The following is a 17,750-nucleotide window of genomic DNA, read 5'->3' as shown; positions in this document are numbered from 1 at the left end:
AGTTTGGGATCATCAGCAAACTTGCTAACAACGGATTCCACTCCTGCCTCCAGATCATTGAGAAATACATTGAACATTGATAAATGTATAGAACTGGCCCCAGGATGGAGCCCGGAGGAACACCACTGGTGACCAGCTGCCAGCCAGATGCAGCCCCGGTCACTGCGACACTTTGAGCCCTGCCGTCCAGCCAGTTCTTCACCCGTGAGTGCTCCGGGAACCCCCTCATCTCACGGCTGGACACCTTGCCCAGAAGGATGCTGTGAGGGACGGTATCAAAAGCCCTTTGTGAACCCATGCTGACTGTGCCTGATGATTGCATTGTCCTTTAAATGCCTTTCCGTGGTACCCACAATCCTAGAATCCTAGAATATCTCAAGTTGGAAGGCACCCATAAGGGTCATGGAGTCCAACTCCCTGCTCCTCACAGCACTACCGAAAACTAAACCATATGACTTTCATAAATCAAAACAAATTGGCAAATATCAATTTTTATACAAAAGCACCCCCAGTGCTATGAAGATTCCCTCCATGGCACTGAACTATATCTGTCACTCTTTTCTAGTGGCATTAAGAAAAGGGAAAAAAACTCTAAAATCTTGCTGCAGGGGACGTCAGAATCAGATGTTGCTTATGGAAAATTTTATAACAGCCATATCTAAAACTCTGTATTGCTTTATCTGGAATAAACACCTCTCCTCCTTCAGTAAGTTACGTCATCTCCTTCGGAGCAGGTTTCCTCTCTTTGTACCTAACGTACACCATTGCAACTGACATGTTGTGCATCAGAAGAGATCAGCACTTCAAGAACTGCCCTCTCTCTCAACAATGCAGAGCTCTTGCTGAGCCACTGGTCATACTCAGTGCTAATACACAATAAACTAAACCATTCCATACTCCTTTCATGTCATTGAACCATTTTCCTGTACAGATTTATGCTTATTTTTATAAGCCAGTGATTGCACTGATGCTGCTAAAATTCCTGCAGAACAGCTGGTTCTTGCCTTGGGACTCTCCCTTTCTACGTTCAGTAGCAGAGAAGTCTTGAGGGCATGCATTCCCTTCCCACAATTTTTAAAATAATCAGTTGTCATGGTTTAACCCCAGCGCCAACTGAGCGCCACAGAGCCACTCACTCAGCCCTCTCCCCATTGTGGGATGGGGGAGAGAATTTGAAGGGTAAAAGTGAGAAAATGAGTGGTTTAAGATAAAAACAGTTTAATAATTTAAAAAAGACATAGTAGTAGTAGTAGTAATAATAATAATAATAATAATAATAATAATAAAAATTCTAAGGAAAAGAAAAAAAAACAACAAAGAGAGAGATAAATAAAACCCAAGAAGGACAAACGATACAAATGAAAACAATTAGTCACCACTAATTGGCCGATGCCCAGTTAGTCCCCGAGCAGTGGCCCCCCCGCGAACCTCCCCCCTAGTTTTATTGCTGAGCATGACGTCATATGGTATGGAATATCCCTTTGGTCAGTTGGGGTCAGCTGTCCCGCCTGTGTCCCCTCCCACCTTCTTGTGCACCCCGAGCCTACTCACAGGTGGGGTGGGGTGAGGAGCAGAAAAGGCCTTGACGCTGTGCAAGCGCTGCTCAGCAGGAACGAAAACAGCCCTGTGTTATCCATACCGTTTCCAGCACAAATCCAAAACGCAGCCCCATACCAGCTACTCTGAAGAAAATTAACTCTATCCCAGCCAAAACCAGCACAGCAATTTATATTATGATCTTCTCCATGGTTTTTCCAGGTACTGAGGTCAGACCAACAGGTCTGGGATGAATCCCATTAGGCTCCATGGATTTATGAACATGCAGCTGATACAACTGGTCCCTTTCAATTTCAGGGTCCACAAATGGACCGTGCACAAAGTTATAGCAGGAGTGTGACGATATTATAATCACCTTGAAGTCTTTGGCAGTTTCAAGAGAATCCAGCAGGACTGGGAGAGCCTTAAACATCTCAGGACACTCAGGTCAAATGCGTAACATCGACTTTCTCACTGTGGAAGTTTGAGAAAGCTGGATTTGTTGACTCAGTGGAAAAGAAGGCTTTGGGAAGACCGTAGAACAGCCTGCCCACACCTACCAGGAGGTAATCCGGAGAGTCAGGCTCTTCACTGTTGTGCATGATGGGCTGATGAGGGCCAATGATCAAGGAGGTTTCCCAGAGAGTAGGTGCCATCTCCATCTTGGGAGGGTTTGAAGTCCAACGTGAATAAAAGCCTGTGCAACCTGCTTGACCCCACAGGTGACCCTGCTGTGAGCAGGATGTTGGACTAGAAAGCTCCTGAGGTCACTTGCAGCCTGAACGTTTCTGTGTTTCCATGCACTATGGCATTTCTCTTGATGATTTTAGGGAAAGCCCTCCAGTTCCCCATGACCATGGAAGTAGGTCACGTGTAAATACGGTCAGATCAAACTCATCTGTCTTGTCCCACTCCAGTCTTTATTTTGCAGGTGAAGGGCTTCACCTGGTATTTTCTTTTGTCCTCTTTTGCCCCTCCCAAGGTCTTCCCTTTGACCGTGCTCATGCCCTTCCATGCAAGCAGTCCACCTCTGGTTACCCTTTCCTCATCAGACATGGTTTGTCTTGCTTTGTGCCCTCATGTGGTGTTTCTGGGATGGTCACCATGGTTACACTTATCTTGGCTTGCAATTTCATTTAACTAGTATGTCCTCACTGAGGCAGGCTCAGACTTGACTGGCTGAAGAGCAACCTCAAAGAAAAGGGCCTGGGCATTACAAGGGATGCCATAGCAGCCGGTGGTGCTAAACAGGAATAGAGCCATGTGCATATGGGGCTGCACTGGGAGGAGTGTGGCCACCCAGATGAGGGGAGTTGTCGTCCGTCTTGACTCAGCACTGGTGTGGCCACATCTGGAATAGTGTGCCCCAGTGTGGGGCTCCCCATTCTGGAGGAATGGCAAGAAACTGGGGGTGATCCAGAGGAGGTCTGCCAGGATGGGGTTAGGGGCCATGTGGGGAGAGACTGAGAGACCTGGGCTTCTTTGGCCTAGTGAATCAGAAGATCTGGGGAGTGTAGTATCACGTAGGCCATGATAGCTTGAAAGTTGCTTTCAGAGGAGGTGGCACCTGGGAAAGAGCATGAGAAAGGAAACCCATCAAAAACTGGAGTTTGAGAGGTGCAGACTGGCCATGAGGAAGAAAGAAACGTCACTGCAAGGGTAGTGCTGTGGTGCAACAGGTCACCCAGAGGGAGTCTGGATGAGGAACAGAGTCTGTTTCAAGGAACAGTCGTCGGTGGAGTCAGAGAGACATCAGTACAGGTAGGAAGATGCTGTGGCGGGGGAAGCAGGGTGTCTACAGCGTGAAGAGAAAGAGGCATAGGCATGGGAAAGTGTAGGACAGCCTGCGGTAGAGGTGGCCAAGGGTTCTGGCATGTCCCTGACAGAACTGAGGCCTTGGTCCCCTTGGCTATGGCTGATGCCTCTGCCACCAAGGCCTGTGAGAAGACACATTGTCCTCATGCCACCGGAGCCTCCTTGCCTCCTTGCACCCTGGCAGAGAGGCCAAGCAGTGTGATACCGTTGTCCTTCACTCGGCATCGCACATCCCACATCCCACCGCCCCAGGAAGAGCCCTGAGTCACACGTGAGGGACACGATCTCCCTTCCCAAGGGCTGGGGGTCAGGGCTTGGTGTTTGCCTTGAAAAACACATCAAGTCTTGACAAAGCATCAGAGCCACTTGCGCTCTGCCTTTGCCTGCCTGTCAGCACTGCTGCCGATTTTCTGCTGTAACGAGCCCACGGGGAGGCTTTCTCAGTAATGGCCCTCAGTAGGACCCCTTAATGCTTCAAGGTACTTTGGGTTTTGCTTCTGACTTTGACTTCTGGAGAGGTCATCTCCTCTCAGCATCTCAGGTTCATGGGCTCAGCACCAAAGGCACCCTGGGGCTCATTACAATGCAGAAAGCCCTAATGGGCCTTGCTGTTCCTACACTTTTGTTCAGGTCTTCATGTCTTGTACAGCTGATTGGAGATGTTTCAGTGAGGGAGGTTAAGAGGAAGAGTTCAGTGAGTACTTAATAAAAAATCAGTTCTGCTTCTTAAGGTAACTTTGTCTAATTTTTCAACCTCCTGAAGAAGGGCTATAGATCCAAGCTGTCTCCTAGGGAGGTCTGGAAAGGAAGGAAAAGCAGTCCCTTGAGGTCTGTATGGACAACCTTGCTCCTCACCTCCCCAAGCCCACCCATTCCCTCATCGGCCACCTGGGACTTGCATCACTTTTCCTCACACCAGACTTCTCCACTGCAGCTGGGTGTTACAGCTCCTTTACCCCAGCTCCCCCCTGTTTTCCTTAGAGAACTGGGCTGCCCACAGGCACAGAAAGGTTTCTCTTCATTACCAACAAACAAAAGTTAAACATGACACAATTTAATAAACTTTAAAACTTTCTCCCCAGCTGTATGCTACGTCCAAGCAGACCTAATGTGGTCGACCTTTCACAAGGGATTTCCATACAAGAACAGTTTTAGACAGAGAGATAATGGGGCCAGTAGCCTGGAATTAGAGGGGAAGGAAGCCAAACAGCTGGGATCACTTTCCAGGGAAGGGGGCATTGACAAAGCAATTGGAAAAGGGGCACAAGCCCTCAGCCTCTGGAGGCGACTGCTGTCAGGCATGAAGGAAAGGTATCCCTTCAAGGAAGATGTTCTATATCGCCTAGGCAAATGGACCACTATGGAGAGAGGTATCCAGTACCTGAGAGAACTAGGCGTGCTGGAGGTGGTTTATAGTGATCTGGAAAATGACCAAACGCCCAAAGATCCAGATGAAGTCCAGTGCGCGCGACCCATGTGGCGCAAGTTGGTACGGAGCGCACCAGCATCGCGTGCCAATTGTACTGTCCTGGAAAGAGGAAGAAGCACCAACGGTGGATGACATGGTTGGCAGACTCCGGGAATACGAAGAAACTGTCTCCTCCTCCCTTGTCTCGGCTGCGGAGAAACTGTCCCGGGAGGTCCAGCAACTCAAAGAGGATATGTCTTATTCTCCACCTGTACGGACCAGTATCTCAGCCATTTGGAGTCAGCGTTCTTCTGCTCAAGAGAGAGGATATAGAAAGTACACATGACGGGGCCCCCTGTGGTTTTACCTGCTTGACCATGGAGAGGACATGAGGCAGTGGCATGGAAAACCTACCTTGACCCTAGAGGCATGGGTATGTGAGTTGCAAGGAAAAACAATGACACAAGTGGGTTCTCCCAGGAAAAATACTGCTCTGGTTTTCAGGAAAAACCTGTCTCACGACGGTTCAGTTTCCAGTGAACAGTTCCCCAGACAGAGTAGAAGGGCTGATCTTACTTTGGATTGTAATTGTAATGAAGAAATTCTTGACTCGCGTTTGCAAGAAGTGAGAAACAGATATTATGGCCAGGATTAGAGGGGCCCTGCCTCCGGCCAGGTGGAGGAAAGGGACAACCGGGTTTACTGGACTGTGTGGATTCGATGGCCTGGCACATCAGACCCACAGGAGTATAAGGCTCTCGTAGACACTGGTGCACAGTGTACCCTGATGCCATCAAGCTCTAAAGGGGCAGAACCCATTTGTATTTCTGGAGTGACAGGGGGATCCCAAGAGTTAACTGTGTTGGAGGCCGAAGTGAGCCTAACCAGGAATGAGTGGCAGAAGCACCCCCTTGTGACTGGCCCAGAGGCTCCGTGCATCCTTGGCATAGACTACCTCAGGAGAGGGTATTTCAAGGACCCAAAAGGGTACTGGTGGGCTGTCTCTCCGAGGACCCTTCTGTTGTGGGGTTGCTGAGGGTTAAAGAACAGCAGGTACCAATCACTACCACAGTGATGCACCAGTGGCAATATTGCACCAACCGAGACTCCCTGCTTCCCATCCATAAGCTGATTCATCGACTGGAGAGCCAAGGAGTGACCAGCAAGACCCGCTCACACTTATAACAGCCCCATATGGCCAGTGCGAAAGTCCAATGGAGAGTGGAGACTAACAGTAGACTACCGTGGCCTGAACGAAGTCACGCCGCCACTGAGTGCTGCCGTGCCGGACATGCTAGAACTTCAATACGAACTGGAGTCAAAGGCAGCCAAGTGGTACACCACAACTGACATTGATAATGTGTTCTTCTCAATCCCTTTGGCAGCAGAGTGCAGGCCACAGTTTGCTTTCACTTGGAGGGGCGTCCAGTACACCTGGAACCAACTGCCCCAGGGGTGGAAACACAGCCCTACCATTTGCCATGCACTGATCCACAGTGCACTGGAACAGGCTCCAGGACACCTGCAATACATGGATGACATCATTAAATGGGGCAACACAGCAGAAGAAGTTTTTGAGAAAGGGGAGAAAATAATTCAAATCCTTCTGAAGGCTGGTTTTGCCATAAAACAAAGTAAGGTCAAGAGACCTGCACAGGACATCCAGTTTTTAGGAATAAAATGGCACAATGGACGTCATCAGAGCCCAATGGACATGATTAATAAAATAACAGCCATGTCTCCACCAACTAGCAAAAAGGAAACACAAGCTTTCTTAGGCGTTGTGGACTTTTGGAGAATGCATATTCCAAATTACAGTCAGATCGTAAGCCCTCTCTATCGAGTGACCAGGAAGAAGAACGACTTCAAATGGGGCCCTGAGCAACAACAAGCCTTTGAACAAATTAAATGGGAGATAGTTGATGCAGGAGCCCTTGGGCCAGTCCGGGCAGGACAAGATGTGAAGAATGTGCTCTACACCGCAGCCGGGGAGAATGGCCCTACCTGGAGCCTCTGGCAGAAAGCACCAGGGGAGACTCGAGGTCGACCCTTAGGGTTCTGGAGTCGGGGATACAGAGGATCCGAGGCCCGCTACACTCCAACTGAGAAGGAGATATTGGCAGCATATGAAGGGGTTCGAACTGCTTCGTAAGTGGTTGGTACTGAAGCCCAGCTCCTCCTGGCACCCCGACTGCCGGTGCTGGGCTGGATGTTCAAAGGGAGCGTCCCCTCTACACATCATGCAATCGATGCTACGTGGAGTAAGTGGGTCGCACTGATCACACAACGGGCCCGAATAGGAAACCCCAGTCGCCCAGGAATCTTGGAGGTGATCACGAACTGGCCAGAAGGCAAAGATTTTGGAATATCCCCAGAGGAGGAGGTGACGCGTGCTGAAGAGGCCCCACTGTATAACAAACTACCAGAAAACGAGAAGCAATATGCCCGGTTCACTGATGGGTCCTGTTGCCTTGTGGGAAAACATGGGAGGAGGAAAGCTGCTGTATGGACTCCAAATGACAAGTCAAAGAAACTGCTGAAGGAGAAGGTGAGTCAAATCAGTTTGCAGAGGTGAAAGCCATCCAGCTGGCCTTGGACATTGCTGAACGAGAAAAATGGCCAGTACTTTATCTCTATACTGACTCATGGATGGTGGCAAATGCCCTGTGGGGGTGGCTGCAGCAGTGGAAGCAGAACAACTGGCAGCGCAGAGGTAAACCCATCTGGGCTGCCGCGTTGTGCCAAGATATTGCTGCCCGAGTAGAGAACCTGGTTGTAAAAGTACGTCACGTAGATGCTCACGTACCCAAGAGTCGGGCCACTGAGGAACATCAAAACAAGCAGCAGGTGGATCAGGCTGCTAAGATGGAAGTGTCTGAGGTGGATCTGGACTGGCAACATAAGGGTGAATTACTTATAGCCCCATGGGCCCATGACACTTCGAGCCATCATGGAAGAGAGGTAACATATAGATGGGCTCATGACCGAGGAGTGGACTTGACCATGGACGCTATTGCACAGGTTATCCATGAACGTGAAACGTGCTGCAATCAAGCAAGCCAAGCGAGTAAAGCCTCTTTGGTATGGGGGACGATGGTTGAAATACAAATATGGGGAGGCCTGGCAGATTGATTCTATCACACTCCCACAAACCCGCCATGACAAGCGCTATGTGCTCACCATGGTGGAAGCAACCACCGGATGATTAGAAACATACCCTGTGCCCCATGCCACCACCCAGAACACCACCCTGGGCCTTGAAAAACAAGTCCTATGGCGACATGGCACCCCAGAAAGAACTGAGTCAGACCACGGGACTCACTTCCGAAACACCCTCATAGACACCTGGGCCAAAGAGCATGGCATTGAGTGGGTCTATCACATCCCCTACCATGCACCAGCCTCTGGGAAAATCAAACGATACAACGGGCTGCTAAAGACTACGCTGAGAGCAATGGGTGGTGGGACATTCAAACATTGGGACACACATTTAGCAAAAGCCACCTGGTTAGTCAAGACCAGGGAACCTGTTAATCGAGCTGCCCTGCCCAACCAAAACCCTTACGTACTGTAGATGGAGATAAAGTCCCTGTCGTGCACATAAGAAATATGCTGGGGAAGACAGTCTGGGTTACTCCTGCCTCTGGCAAGGGAAAACCCATCCGTGGGATTGCTTTTGCTCAAGGACCTGGGTACACTTGGTGGGTGATGCGAAAGGATGGGGAAGTCCAGTGTGTACCTCAAGGGGATTTGATTTTGGGTGAAAATAGCCAAGGAACTGAATTCTATGATACTGTATAATACTGTATGTCATCATTTCCGTGGTTGCTATATGTCATATCAATGGTATAGCAGTAAACATCACCCAGATTAATGAAGAATGAGCTCTGATGAAACCGAGCAAAGTGCCACCATGACAGGACCGGATGAGTGCAGCGATAATGGAACCAGACCTGGCTTCAGGATGCCCCAGTCCAACACCACACACTGTCTCTCCTGCCCTGAAAGACTGTTATGACAGATGGAGCCCAAAGTCATGGATTAAATGGACTGAATGGACATTTTAGGGGGATGGCCCATGGACTCAGGGAATGATGTCTGTGTGTATATATCAAAAGGCAGGAAAAGTGGTGATGGTTAATTGGAAAGTATTGGAAAATGTGAGACCTGGGCATGACGTAGATAGTATAGAATAAGGGGTGGATACTGTCTTGGTTTCAGCTGGGACAGAGTTAACTTTCTTCCCAGTAACTTGGTGGGGCTGTGCTGTGTTTTGGGTTTGGTATGAGAGGAGTGTTGATGGCCAATTGATGCTTTGGTTGTTGCTGGGTGGTGCGGCACTGTGGACTTTTCAGCCTCCCATGCTCTGCCAAGTGCAGGGGAAGCTGGGGCATGGGGCATAGCAAGGGCAGTTGACCCAGGTGGCCAATGGGGTATTCTATACCATGTGACATCATGGTCAGTATAAAAATTGGGGTGGAAGGGGGTGGCTCGCTACCTGTTTGCGACACGTTGTCAGCGAGTGGTGAGCAGTTGCATAGTGCATCGCCTGCTTTGTATATATTCCGTTATTGTTGTTGTTATCGTTGTTATTATTACTGTTCTACTTTGTTTTATTGCCATTATTAAACTGTTTTTATCTCAACCTGTGAGTTTTCCTACTTGTGCCCTCCCGATTCTCTCCCCCATCCAACCAGAGGTGGGGGTTGAGCAAGCGGCTGCATGGTATTTATTTGGTCGCTGTGGTTAAACTACGACACCTGCAATGGCCCAAGGAATTGGGTCAGTCACTCTTGGTGTTCTATTGTCTCACCCTCACCCCCCAGGTCCAGTGGTACAGGAGCTGCCCCAAGCTGGTGAACAGAAAACCTGTTTCTCCCCCTTCTTGCCTTCTTTCTTGGCGATATGTTAATGTCCTGCACAAAACTTGGTAAAGGGTCTTCTGCTGACTTGGGTGTGGGCAGGCAAACCGTTACAGAGGTTAAGTTCATCATTCTAGCAAATCCTACGATCATTTTTGCTACCATATTGCTGTCCAGGTCCTGGTTGTTTCTGTTGGTCATTGTCACCATTGCCAGTAGGAGCACCAAGGCAGTCCGCTTTTCCATTGTCCTCTAAGAAAACACAGAGCTGGGCCTCGGGCTTGAACGCGGGCTTCAGGGTTAGAAGTCAGGGCTTATCCACTGAGCATTAATACGGTGGGTTTTCCCATTCCCATCCAGAGCTTCCCAGGCACATAAGGCTTTGGGTTTTGCCAGGGTCATGGGTACAATGCCAAAGGAGGGTAGCTTCACCATTACAGGTTGGCCCACATACATCCGTAGTGGGAACTGGTCTCTTTTTTGCCCAGTATAGGGCCGTCTCCCATTAATGGTCCCATAGAATTTTTGGGGTTTCCATAACTTCCCCAGCAGCTGTTAAAAATAAAGACTGCCTGTGGTAATCGGATGTCCCAGTTGTGGTGTGAGACATGGGCATGTCTTTTAATCAAAGCATTGGTTCGTTCAATGATACCGTTAGCCTGAGGATAATATGGTGTATGGAACACCCATTTGATGCCTTCCCCTCGAGCCCAGTCTTGCACCACTGTGGCTGTAAAATGTGACCCATTATCACTTTGAATGCACTCGGGAGCGGGTAAAATACTAAACCACTTAAAGCTTGGACCGTCTGATCTCCGGTGGTGGTGCTAACAGCTGTAGCCATAGTCAGTCCTGACACCACCTCTACTCCTACCAAGATCTATTTCTTCGCATGGGATGGCTGCAAAGGACTATACCCTTTCCCAGCCAAGAGCAGCACAGTCCCTTTGTGCACCTTGAAATTGAAAGGGACCAGTTGAATCAGCTGCATGTTCACAAGGCCATGGGGCCTTTTGGGATTCATCCCAGAGTATTGGAGGAGCTATGGGATGTCACGACAGGACCCCTCTTGATCATCTACCAAAGGTCTGGGGAGCCTGGGGAGGTCCCCACTGACTGGCAGCTAGCCAACATAATTCCAACGTACGCAAGAAGGGCAAGAGGGAAGACCCAGGAAATGACAGACCTGTTGGTCCGACCTCAGTACCTGGAAAAACCATGGAGAAGATCATAATATAAATTGCTGTGCTGGTTTTGGCTGGGATACAGTTAATTTTCTTCAGAGTAGCTGGTATGGGGCTGTGTTTTGGATTTGTGCTGGAAACAGTGTGGAAAACACAGGGATGTTTTCTGCTTCTCACCCCACCTCACCAGCGAGTGGGCTGGGGGTGCACAAGAAGGTGGGAGGGGACATAGCCAGGACAGATGATCCCAACTGACCAAAGGGATATTCCGTATCATATGACATCATGCTCAGCAATAAAACTAGGGGGGAGGTTGGCGGGGGGGCCACTGCGATTGGTGGTGAGTAATTGTTTTCTTTTGCATAATTTGTCCTTCTTGGGTTTTATTTTTTGCTCTCTTTGTATTTTTTTCTTTTCCTTACAATTGTTTATTATTGTTATTTTTATTGTTATTATATTGTTATTATGTCTTTTTAAAAATTATTAAACTGTTTTTATCTCAACCCATGAGTTTTCTCACGTTTACACTTCCAATTCTCACCTCCATCCCACCACGGGGACTTACTGAGTGGCTATGTGGGACTTAGTTCCTGGCTGGGGTTAAACCATGACAACTGATTATTTTAAAAATTGTGGGAAGGGAATGCATGCCCTCAAGACTTCGCTGTTACTGTACATAGAAAGGCAGAGTCCCAAGGCAAGAACCAACTGTTCTGCAGGAATTTTAGCAGCATCAGTGGAATGACCGGCTTTTAAAAATAAGCACAAGCCTGTACAGAAAAATGGTTCAATGACATGAAAGGATGGTTTAGTTTATTGTGTATTGGAATGGTTTAGTTTATTGTGTATTAGCACTGAGTATGACCAGTGGCTCAGCAAGAGCTCTGCACTGTTGGGAGAGAGGGCAATTCTTGAAGTGCTGATCTCTTCTGATGCACAACATGCCAGTTGCAATGGTGTACGTTAGGTACAAAGAGAGGAAACCTGCTCCGAAGGAGATGACGTAACTTACTGAAGGAGGAGAGGTGTTTATTCCAGATAAAGCAATACAGAGTTTTAGATATGGCTGGTACAAAATTTTCCATAAGCAACATCCGATTCTGACCTCCCCTGCAGCAAGATTTTAGACGTTGTTTCTGTTTTCTTAGTGCCACTAGAAAAGAGTGACAGATATAGTTCAGTGCCATGAAGGGAATCTTCATAGCACTGGGGGTGTTTTTGTATAAAAATTGATCTTTGCCAATTTGTTTTGATTTATGAAAGTCATATGGTTTAGTTTTCGGTAGTGCTGTGAGGAGCAGGGAGTTGGACTCCATGATCCTTATGGGTGCCTTCCAACTTGAGATATTGTAGGATTCTAGGATTGTGGGTGCTCTGGAAAGGCATTTAAAGGACAATGCAATCATCAGGCACAGTCAGCATGGGTTCACAAAGGGAAGGTCCTGTTTAACCAATCCGATATCCTTCTATGATAAGGTCACCTGCCTCGTGGATGAAGGGAAGGCGATGGATGTCATTTTTCTGGATGTCGGAAAGGCTTTTGATACCGTCCCTCACAGCATCCTTCTGGGCAAGTTGTCCAGCCGTGGGATGAGGGGGTTCCCGGAGCACTCACGGGTGAAGAACTGGCTGGACGGCAGGGCTCAAAGTGTCGCAGTGAATGGGGCTGCATCTGGCTGGCAGCTGGTCACCAGTGGTGTTCCTCAGGGCTCCATCCTGGGGCCAGTTCTATATATTTATCAATGTTCAATGTATTTCTCAATGATCTGGAGGCAGGAGTGGAATCCGTTGTTAGCAAGTTTGCTGATGATCCCAAACTGGGAGGTGCTGTTGACTCTCTCGAGGGATGAGAGGCCTTGCCGAGGGATCCGGCCAGGTTGGAGCATTGAGCAGTCATCCTGAAGGGCATGACATTCAACGAGTCCAAATGCCGGGATCTGCACCCGGGACGGAGTAACGCTCCGGACACAAGTACAGAGTGGGAGTGGCTGGAGAGCAGCCCTGCAGAAAGGGGTCTGGGGGTGCTGGTTGGCAGCAGGCTCCATGTGAGTCTCAGCCTGGGCTTGCCCCACAGCAGTGCCTGCTGCAGGGTGCTGCAGAGCTCTGGGCACTCCCACCACAGCCCCAGCCTCTCGGAAGGACCCAGAAGCTCCTGGGGGTGGGGAGGGGCTCTCATCCTCCCCATCAGTCCCAGGGCTCCAGGCCAGCAATGGCCCAAGGAATTGGTTCCGTCACTCTTGGGGTGCTGTTGTGTCCTTTCCAGAAGAGCACCCAGACAGCCTGTGCCACCCCCACCCCCAGGTCCAGTGGCACAGGAGCTGCCCCAAGCTGCTGAACAGAAAAACCTCTTTCTCCTGCTTCTTGCCTTCTTTCTGACCCACGCGTGGTGCTCCACTCTTCTCCAGGGAAACCCCTGCTCCACAGAGAGCCTTTCCCCAGGGCAGTGTGTCCGTGCTGGCCTGGCCAGTTGTTGCTGGCTCCCTCCCCTGAGGTGCCCACAGGGCCCGGAGCTGGTGCTGCTGCTCTGCAGAGCTGCCCTGGCACCATGGGCTGACTCCATCCTGGCCATGCTGGTGCGGGAGTGAAGCAGATCTGGCCAGACAGGCATCACAGACCCTGAAAGGTTTCTCCCATGGCTCTGGGGCTGGGATACTCCGAGAAATCACAGGGCCTTTCCACTCTTTCAGGATGTGTTCAGGTGTGTCACTGGATCCAGCCCATGGCTCCTCACTGAAGATGATGTGAAGCACTCTTCAGGCTGCCTTCCTCGTGCCTGCTGTGTCTCCGCTGCCTCTCTGGCATTGCAGAGCCCCATTGGGCTGTGCATCCTTCAGGTTAGCCCTTTTCCTTTGGGTGACTCCACTTTTGGGGGGAGTTTTGGAAACCTCCATTCACTTTCCACCCCGAGGCACCCAGTGACCCAGAGATGCCCTGTGCTCTCCTGGTGGGTTCAGATCTCCCATCAGAAGGTCGGCCATCTTTGAGCATCCCTGCCATATGTGAGAGAGCCTCAAGCAGATGCCTTTTGACCGTCCAGGATCTCCATGGCATTGGGCACCAGTAAAGTGAAGGCGCACTACAGCCCTCATTCCCTCACACATCAAGCCATGCCCTTGTCCCCCTAAGCCAATGCAGCACCCAAGCCCAACAGCAGGGCCTTTTAGCCTGCAATTCCCTGAGCGTATTCTGCACTCCACTGTGGAAAGAAGAGCCCAAGCTTCACACGCTGCACGCAGGCTATCCCCTTTATTTACAGACATGCCACAAAGGAGGCCAGCATTAGCGCAGTGATAGACTCATGGAGAGAAGGCCTTTGGGCCAGACAGACTGGCTTCAGCCTCTTGAGAAGGAGGATGAAAGGAAACCTTTCTGAGCAAACACGATTATAACCAGTACAATGCCCAAAGGACACAAGTTGCCTGAGATCACTTGGAGAAACCTTGTGAAGAGAGATGGGCAGCTTATTTCTGCTGAAATACTACTTCTCGAATCAGGTTCTTCAGGGCATTCTTCAGTTCCTTGTTCCTCATGCTGTAGATGAGGGGGTTGACTGCTGGAGGTACCAACGCGTACAAAACTGTCACCACCAGATCCAGGGATGGTGAAGAGATGGAGGGAGGCTTTAGGTAGGTAAATATGATAGTGCTGACAAACAGGAAGACCACAGCCAGGTGAGGGAGGCACATGGAGAAGGTTTTGTGCCGCCCTTGCTCAGAGGGGATCCTCAGCACAGCCCTGAAGATCTGCACGTAGGACACCACAATGAAAATAAAAAACCCAAAACCTAAAGAAAGACTAACTACAAGAAGCCCAACTTCCCTGAGGTATGTGTGTGAGCAGGAGAGCTTGAGGATCTGGGGGATTTCACAGAAGAACTGGTCCACAGAATTGCCCTTGCAGAGTGGCAGTGAAAATGTATTGGCAGTGTGCAGCAGAGCAGTGAGAAACCCACTGCCCCAGGCAGCTGCTGCCATGTGGACACAAGCTCTGCTGCCCATCAGGGTCCTGTAGTGCAGGGGTTGGCAGATGGCAACATAGCGGTCATAGGCCATGACGGTGAGAATATAATACTCTGCCGTGATCATCAAGGCAAACAGAAAGACCTGTGCAGCACATCCTGCGTAGGAGATGGCCCTGGTGTCCCAGAGAGAATTGGCCATGGATTTGGGGACAGTGGTGGAGATGCAGCCCAGGTCAAGGACAGAGAGGTTGAGGAGGAAGAAGTACATGGGGGTGTGGAGGTGGTGGTCACAGGCTATGGCGGTGATGATGAGGCCGTTGCCCAGCAGGGCAGCCAGGTAGATGCCCAGGAAGAGCCAGAAGTGCAAGAGCTGCAGCTCCCGTGTGTCTGCGAAGGCCAGGAGGAGGAAGTGGGTGATAGAGCTGGTGTTGGACATCTGCTGCCTCTGGGCATGGGGGACTGTCCAAGAAGGAAAAGACAGTGACAAGTTAGGAGAAACTTCTCTGAGCAAAAGCAAAGCCATTTCTCATAGGACCCCCCCCCCCAAAGTGTCTCTCTCCATTCAGGAAGACCTTTGGCAGGTCCCTTGCACGAGCTCTGGTTGGTGCTGGCTGAGGGTGCCCCAGGGAGCCGCAGGCTCTGCTGTGGGCTCTGGAGGAGTCAGTCCTGCCCCACAGCAATAGGTAAAGAGGAACATGGGGTGATCTCAGATTAAATCCACTCGTGATATCAAAGAGCTTCTCAGCATTGTCGCTGCCAATTCACCTGCCTGCAGAGCAGAGCTGTGGGGATTTTGGTTTGTGCCTTCTGGTCTGGTTGCCCCACCACAGCTGAGCAGTGTTTCTAATGCAGAAATCCCGGGCATTTCTGCTGCACTGTAAGTGAAATCGTGTGGGTCCTGAGAGGCAAAGGGACTGTCCCTCTGTGCAGAGTGAGGACGGCCGCTCTGTCCATCAGCCCTGATCTCAGCTGCCCTGTGCTGGCAGCTCTTTCAGCTGGAGGACTATGGCACTCGCGTGTTCCCCCCAAAAGAAACCGGACACTGCTGGGAGCAGAGGAATCCACGTTCTGAGTGCACATCTCCAAAGCCCTCACCCCATCGTACCTGAGGAGGATCTCAGCTCTCCCCTCCCAACCACGGACACAGAGGGCTCCTCACAGCTGCCCACATACAGCCACCCAGCAGCATTTCAATGGCCTTAGCACCGAGGTGTCTTCTCCATGGGGCTCCTGCATGACATAGAGATGCCCCGGGAGAGCCTTGCCCTACGGGAGGGCAGCCTGCAGCCCAGCAGGACCTCCCAAGGAAAGACTCAACTGTCCTAAATTTCCTGTGTCCTGGAAGGAGGGTGAGATGTGTGCCAGCCGCACACCCTGCACTACCCAGAGCCCCAAAGGTTAACAGGGTGCAAGTTGGATGCTTTTCCTCCACGGACAGACGGGCATGACAATAGACACAGCGTTGGTGTCTGAGCTGCACTTGAATCCTCACTCCCCCACAGCAGTGAGTGTCACAGTAATAACAAGGGCGGCAGGGAGAAGAGGAGAACGTGCCCGAGTTCCCCTGCCAAGGGAGGCAGGGGAGGGGGACACAGTCAGAGACTTGAGTTTTTCTCCTCTTTGGTGGTCAGGCTGCTGGGAAGGCAACTCACGGCCAAGTCTCCATGACATGAACGGCAGAGGCTCTGCTGTGTGAGTGAGGAGAGCAGGGGGTTGCTCCAGGGAAAGCATCTGCACTGCAGGGGATGGCAGGGAGGTGCCTGAACCCCTCCTCCCATGGCCTTTCTGCGAGCAGTTCTCTCTTCCTCGCTGCCCATGGCTCTGCTGCCTGGAGCTCTTCTGGGCCAGGACCTGTTTCTCTGCCCTCACCTCTCCTCCCTCTTCATGCTCACAGAGCCCATCCGCCCTGCTGCGTGCTCAGCTCTGCCCTGCAGACACCTCCTGGCAGCAGGGCACTGCCCAGGGACATCTCGGTGTGTGCAGGGGCTAGGGAGCAGCTCAGGCAAGTCCTAACGAGAACTGGGGTCTCATTGCCTACTCCAGAGCAGAGCAATCAATTCCCATCTCCCACTGCCCACCCAGACAACCCAGGGGAGAAAACTCAAAGCACACACTTCTTCCCTTTCAGGTAATCCCCTGCCTCGACACCCATCTTTAACATGACCCTCTGCAAATGTCCTCCGGGTGATGGAGAAGCCCGAGCAACCCTGACCCACGCTGCACCCTCTGGACAGCAGAAGGACCCTGCCCTGCCGGGCCTCACTCCTTCCACCCACAGCTTCTCCCCACAGCGTCGTGGGGAGCTCCCCGGGCAGGCTGAGTGCTGACCCTGGCAGGCGGCAGAGTCCCTGCCCTGGTGCTCAGCCCCCTGGGGCGCAGGGACCCTGCTCGGAAGGACAGCCCTGGCCACCCCTGCCTGCACACACGCCTTCACACCCTGGAGCAGTGCCCGGGAGAAGGCAGCCGTCATGCCCTCTCCTTCTGACGGTGCAGCAGGGAAGCCCTGCTCTGCAGCACCTCCTCCTCCTCTACAGCAGGGAAGCTGTGAGAGTCCTCCTGAGAGATCATAGTTGCTGTGGCATGTACAAGCTTTTGGATACCCCTCCAGGAACAGCAGCTACATTGTCCTGCACCCAGGCACTTACCATGTAGAGGGCTGTGAAGATCTCTCCGCGCAGTGAGCTCTCAGCATCCTCCCACTCCAGACTGCCTTTACGCTCTCTCTGCCTCGCTCCCTCCCCTCGCTGCCTGCAGGCAGTGCCCTCAGCCCTGCTGCGCTTTGCAGAGGAGCTGCTCCTGGGCAGAGCTGTCTCTCTGCAGCACTGCCCACTTGCCAGGAGCTCCCTCCTTCCAGGAGCTCAGCCCAGCTCAGCAGCAGAGGACCAGCCCAAGGCAGCACTTGCTCTGCCCCTCGCGGCTCCCTCGAGGGGTCCCTGGGGCTCCAGGGGAACCTGCTGGGAAACAGCCTGAAGTCATCCCTGATC

This window comes from Calonectris borealis, unplaced genomic scaffold (genome assembly GCF_964195595.1).
Source record: "Calonectris borealis unplaced genomic scaffold, bCalBor7.hap1.2 HAP1_SCAFFOLD_66, whole genome shotgun sequence".
Taxonomy (NCBI): domain Eukaryota; kingdom Metazoa; phylum Chordata; class Aves; order Procellariiformes; family Procellariidae; genus Calonectris; species Calonectris borealis.
This window is presented reverse-complemented; position numbering follows the sequence as displayed.